We start from the raw sequence: 6,882 nt of genomic DNA, 5'->3' as shown, positions 1-6,882 counted from the left end.
CTCAGGTCTGATGGCCCGTAGAAGCAATGGCTCAGCATCTGTCCCAGGAGCCTCAGGTCTGATGGCCCATAGGAGCAATGGCTCAGCATCTGTCCCAGGGAGCCTCAGGTCTGATGACCCGTAGGAGCAATGGCTCAGCATCTGTCCCAGGGAGCCTCAGGTCTGATGGCCCGTAGGAGCAATGGCTCAGCATCTGTCCCAGGGGGCCTCAGGTCTGATGGCCCGTAGGAGCAATGGCTCAGCATCTGTCCTTCAGCTTCTGGGATGGTTTTGTAAAGCGTAACTCTTCTTGATCAACTAGTTTGGCTTATTTGTGTGTTTGCAGAATTCCATGTGAGCTGGGGCCATCCTTTTGTATATATAACATTAGCATAATTACCAATTGAGGTGGAAACTTGAGGGTTCTTTGGGAAGTCAGTTGTGTTGGATGGTGTTTTGCTGGGGCACACATGTGAAGGAGTGTTTTCTTGAAGTGGACACAGGCAAAAGGCTAAGGCAGACTTGTGAAGCCAGAGCAGACACAGGAGAGAGGATGTTCTGCTGAGGCAAACGTGCGGAAGGACATGCAGTAAAAGATTTTTTTTCTGTTAATGATGCATGTGTTGGTCACCTTACGCTGTGTAGTTGAGCTGTAATTGCTGGGACTCCATGGAGTGAGGCGCACCAGAGAACTTCTGGTGGAGTGTTGCAGTTTCTCGTCACTTCCAGGGACTTGGGCTGATTGACAGAATGATGTCAGCTGAGACAGATGCAGGAGCTGAGGCAAGACAGGTGCTGAGACAAGACCTGGGGAGGACACGTGATGCTTAGAGGGTACTGGTTGAGGAGACGTAGCCAGGAAGGGGGATATCATTTGAGATGTAAACAAATGGAATGATTAATAAAAAATTAATTAAAAAATCAACGGGCAGTGATTTGCTTGCTTATAGAGCTGGGTTGTTAGTCTCAAGTCTTCAATGATCTTCGCTTCACGGAGAGAGGCACAGCTGAGAACTTTTTCTGGCATCCCTCTGGGGCCCTCATATGGACTTGTGCCGAGGCTGAGGCCTGGCTGTCTCTGCTAGGTCATGTCCCCACTATTGCTAACCCGACTCTGTCAAACTAGCCCTCTGGTGTATCTGTGAAGTGTTCGGCAGTGGATCAAACTGCCACTGCTGACCTATGAACTGAACTGTCAATTTCCACAAAACATATATGAGAGTTGCTCCAAAGAACCATTTCTAAACATGTCCATTTCCCCCATATCTTTTCTTTCCCAGTACCTCTGATGAGTGGTGAGCTAGAAGAGAGGTTAAAACATTTAAAAACCATCATTAAAAATAAGTTTTAAAAAATTAAAGTTAGAATCAATATTTAATATGATTGGTGCTTAATGCTAACAATACCAAAAGATACTTCACTGACATTAATTAATTGGTTAGTTAATTAATGAATAGTGACATTGTCATTATAAGTTTTTTTTTATTCAAAGTCCACCAAGAAGGCTTGCCCAAAGGTCAGATGGTTGTTTCGTGTGTGCACACGCATGCACTCATTCATGTTGGGTGTTTGTGTGGGAAGATGAGAATGTTCTCCTTGTGGAGGTCAGGGGACAGCCTTGGGTGTCATTTCAGACACAGTACCCTTTTCAGTTGAGGCCAAGTCTCTTCTTATCCCAAAGGTTTACCAAGTACTAGCTGACTAGCAAGCTTCAGGGATTTGCTCGTCTCTGCCTTGCGCCTCCCCACGACTGGGGTTACAGGCCTGCAGTGCTGCATAAGAGTCCTCACATAGCACTTAGAGTGCTACCTCACATCTATGACAAATTCCTAGCTTGTCTTCCCACACAGAAGACTCGCTCCCTGTTCCCGCAAGAGAGACATATGTTAACCTTTGCCAGCACCTCGGTGGGATTTAGAATCACCAGCAGACACATGTCTGGATGTGCCTTCAAGGATATTTCCTAAGAGGTCTAACTGATGAGGGAAGACCCACCCTGGATGGGGTGGTGCCACCCCATGGATGGGGTCCGTGAGCTGAGCCCCCGCATTCATCTGTGCACCCTGACAGGATGAGATGTGAGCAGTGCCACGGCTGGAGCCACTGACAGCACCATGCCTCCCCTGCACAGTGGGTTGTGCCTTCACACTGTGAGCTAAAAGAAACCCTTCCTTTCTTGAGGTGACTTTGTTAGGTATTTTATCACAACAACACGAAAAGTAATAATTGATAGAAAATAATTGATAGAAAGAGAATCCCAAATCCTTCATGAATCACCATGAACTGAAACCCTCATCCCTTCACCTTCTCAGGCAAAAGTCAACTGCAATCGATGGAAAGAAGGAAACCCCGAAGGATGAGTGGAAGACTTGGCAGTTGCTCATCTGGAGCCATTCTGAAGACTCACAGGGAACCTGACGCCTCCCATCACGAAGACAGGGTTTGACACGGCTGAGCTCGCCCTAGTGGAATCTTCCAGCCCACCTATGTGGCCCTCTAGGGGCCTTCTCTAGAACCTTTGGACACATACCTGACATGGGCTTTGGATAATGCTGCTGTCTCGATGTTGCTTTAAGCCTTAATGTGACAGGAGAGGTAGCAGGACTATTAGAGCAGTTAAGCGCATTCTGCCCTCCTCAGCCAAAGTAGGGTTTTTTTTGTTTTTGTTTTTGTTTTTTTTTAATATGAGTACACTGTCGCTGTCTTCAGACATACCAGAAGAGGGCATCAGATGTCATTAGAGATGGTTGTGAGCCACCATGTGTTTGCTGAGAACTGAACTTAGGACCTCTGGAAGAGCAGCGGTCAGTGCTCTTAACCACTGAGCCATCTCTTCAGCACCACCAAAGTAGTTCTTTCTTAACAGAGCCCTGTGAGCCAGCCTCTCGGGACAGAACAGCCCGAGCACTCAGGATGGGGCTGGCATGCTCTCAAATTTTGATAATTATTGCCAATAGTATCAGTAATTAGCATTGGTAATTCATTTATTCAGAGTGGGGCTTCGGAAGACAATCTACGGCTAAGTCTGGCTTTGATGTTTCCTCTCCCCATGATGTTAGCTCAATGGCTACGGCCATTTCGTGGGCCTGTCCTGATCGGAAAGGGCATGGCTGCTAAGTGAGCCTTCCCCTGCAAGGCTCCAAGGTGCTTCTCAGGTACCCGTCAAAACTCCCAGCCTGCAGCCCAGAGCTGTCTCCTGCCTTCATGCCTGGGGCGCTTTCTACTAGGACACCCTATGCACTCGCTCTCCCAATGAGTAGACATTCTCCTGTCACATGAGACAGTGGCCCTGTCACCAGATTCTTGCTGGGTGTGATATGGTAATGGGAAGGGCATTGAAAGGTCCTTTGTTGGTAGAGCTTTCTGAGGGTCCCCATCTGCAGAGCCCCACAGCGTGCGCTGGAAGCATCATCAAAGAGTTTCTTGGCACTGGAATTGAGGACTTTCTCTTCAGTCACTTGATGGCTAAGGTCACAGATACCCTGCAAGCATCCTCATTTCACTTCCTGACTCATGCTGTCCAGAGGACAGTGTACAAGTGTTTCTCAGAGCTAGGTGAGTGTGCGCAAACTCGGGGGCGATGCTGGAATGCCTTGGGTTGATGACAGTGTTAGAGGAAGAGATCTTTGAAGTTGTACTCCGTGAGACTTTCTGGATACTGCTAATCCCACCCCTCCTCCAACATCCTGAAAGAAGAAGTCATAACAAATGATGCTGCCATATTTCTCATTGGCCATGTGAGAGGCTCCAGCTGACTCCAGCAAGCATTGCGGAAGGCTTCTGTCAGGCCTTCTGTCTATCACTGGGAGCGGAGACGAGAATGACACAGCTCTTGCCCTTAATTGGTCCTGATTCAATGGGGGTTGATCTGGGTAAGGGGAATCAAAATCCCACACAATCAATATGCTAAGCAGCTCCACAGAAGGACAAACAAAAGAGCTGCGTTCTTTTCCTTGTGAGTCAGGGTCTCTATGTAGCCCTGGCTATCCAGGCTGGCTTCCAACTCAGAGATCTGACAGCCTCTGCCTCTCAAGTACTGGGATCAAAGGCATGTGCCACCACTGCCCAGCCTCACTGCATTCTTAAACAGAGAAGCAGTGTGGTAAGCCTTCTGTCACGCCATGAATGGCAGGTTCAAGGCAAAGGTGTAACAGACTAAATTAATATAAAAGTGTTAATAAGGGCAAGTTACTGTACGGGCTGGGGAGACAGCTCAGCTGGCCCATGTGCTAACAGGAGAACCTGAGTTTGATATCCAAGCACAGGCTTGTACTCCAACTTTAGGGAAGTGGAGACATAAGGACTCTAGTGAGTATAGGGATGAAGCTATGGCCAGTCCCCCTGTTTGCCTTTGGTGCTCTGTGATGCAGGGCGACTGTTACAGTTGGAGGGGTTATTTTTAAATTTTATGTAGGTGGGTATCTTTTTTTCTGCATATATGTATGTATACCATAGGTGTGCCCGGTGCCTGCAGGAGGTAGACATTGGCTCTCCTGGGACTGGAGCTCTAGATGGTTGTGAGCCTTCAGGTGGTGCTGGGAATCTAGCGGTGGGTTGTCTAGAAGAGCTGGCGCGATCTTACACACTGATACCTCTCCAGCCCCAGTGGGAGGTCTTACTTCTTGAGGATATCCTTCCCTACCCCACCATGTAACGTGTATTCTCTAGACCTTCCTGAAGTAGTCCTGTAGAGCAAAAGGAAGATGAGCCTCATGAATTTATGAGGAACTAGAACAGGAAGGGGTCGAGACCTTAATAACCACGTGGGGGACGGAAGGTGACACGAGAGTCCGTGGGGGACAGAAGGTGACACGAGAGTCCGTGGGAGACGGAAGGTGACACGAGAGTCCGTGGGGGAGGAAGGTGACATGAGAGTCTGTGGGGGACGGAGGGTGACATGTGAGTCCTAGGTGGCTTCACACTTCCAGAGAGGATGCGTTACACAGAAGAGACTGAACGGGGGAATGGGGTTGGGGCTGTCATGGGCCCTGAGAAGACTGTCTGCAGGGGCACAGCTGGGTGTGCTGCTGGGGTCAACATCTGCAGGGAGCAAAGGAAAGGGAATGCCTGCCAGGGACTGACAGACCCAGTGTGAGCCTCCCTGAACTGTAGGAGCTCTGGGCTAGGTGCTCCTTCTAGCTCCACTAACATGGCAAAGAAGGTGCGAGACCTCCACACTCACCAGCATCAAAGAACCTAATAACGACTGGATGTGTTTAAAGAGAGAGGCCTTGATTGAGTACTTCTCTTTAGAGGAAGATGAGGCCCTTTTCAGGACCCTGTTTAATGCTGTTAGCTGATGCAGCTAGGGAACACTTCAGCTCCTGGAGGAGAGACCTGGCCATGCGACGGAGAGACACCTCCATGGCAGACCCACCCCACAGAACCTGCAGACAGATGAGTGAGCAGAACTGGGCCTCTTCCTCAGAGTGGCATGTGGAAACTATCTATGTGGTGCACCGTGGAGAGGATTGGTTATTTGGGGTCAGGGTGGCAGGCTCTGGCTACCACACAGCCACTGGCCAGCCAGCTCCTCGGGCAGTCCATTCACATAACCCGAGTGTCAGCACAAGCATGCTGCTGCTGTGGGGGTAGAGTTAATGCTTCGTTAGTTCAAGCATTCAGAGATGCCACCGCCTCTGGGTCAGGAGGGGGCTGCTTTGTTCCCTCGAGATGACAGCGGGCTCAGGGTGATACAATTCTCCTGTGGGCTCTGGACTCCAGTTCACCGCTGTCCTGCCAGCTCTACTGGGTCACTGCACAGGCTGTGAACTGATGGCCTCTAGGCCCAAGGGTTTGACATCCGTATAAATTTGGAGGCCATGTGAGTGTTCTACTAGGTAGAAATGGTCAAAATTCATCTCGGGATAAAGTAGATATTGTGCCTGACCTTGTGGCTTTTGTTTATCAAGAGTGGAACATGGTTAGGGAAGCCTTAGGATGGGACCTACCAGGGAAGCAAAACTCCCAGGCCAGTGGCTGAGAAAAGCAGCTATGGGAAGGGGAGGTTGAGACCAGCTTTAGCTCTGAGGAGAGTAAGTGGGAAGGACTCAGGCTGGAAACTAGACAAGACAGCTACTCAGTTCAGGTGGGAGCAGAATGCTTCACAGGAGCCCAGAACGGGAGGGCATGGAAGGCCACCACAGCTCAGAGGCACCGTTCCATGCACTGAGTAAAAGGGAGGAAGTGAGCTGATCTCTGGTACGCATCTCCCTCTGCTCTGACAGGATTGAGACCAGAGCCTGATTCCGATGCTGGACCACACCTTTCCCAGCATGAGGGACTGTATCTGGGAACCAGGAGCCAAAATAAACCCTTTTATTAAAATCAAAGGCATCACAAACTTTGCAGGCAAATGGACTGAACTAGAAAATGTCATTCTGAGTGAGGTCACCCAGACCCAGAAAGACACGCATGGTCTTACTCACTCATAAGCAGATGTTAGCCATAGAGTGTAGAAGAACTGTGCTAAAGACCACGGACCAAAAGAATCAAATAGAAGGAGGGCCCGAGGGACGATGCTTGAATCTCATTCAGAAGGGGAATAAGGCAGACATCAGAGGTGGGTGGAGGGAGGGAACTGTCTGGGAAAAGGGATGGGGGGAGGGAACAGGGCAAGGGGTTCAGGTGTAGGGAGAGCCGGAGACAGGGTTGGACTTATGAATAGAAATCGGGGTGGGCATGGGGGGAGCATCTCCAGGACATGCCAGGGACCTGGGATGGGGGAGGCTCCAGGGATTCTATGTGGGTGACCTTAACTGAGATCCCTAGCAGTGGGGGATATGGAGCCTGAAGTGGCCATCTCCTGTAGCCAGGCAGGACTCCCGGTGGAAGGATAAGGACACAACTCACTCACAAAACATGCCACCCAAAATCTGTCCTGCCTACAAGAAGAGTAGGGAC

Source organism: Mastomys coucha, unplaced genomic scaffold, assembly GCF_008632895.1.
Source record: "Mastomys coucha isolate ucsf_1 unplaced genomic scaffold, UCSF_Mcou_1 pScaffold16, whole genome shotgun sequence".
In the NCBI taxonomy this organism is placed as follows: Eukaryota; Metazoa; Chordata; class Mammalia; order Rodentia; family Muridae; genus Mastomys; species Mastomys coucha.
This window is presented reverse-complemented; position numbering follows the sequence as displayed.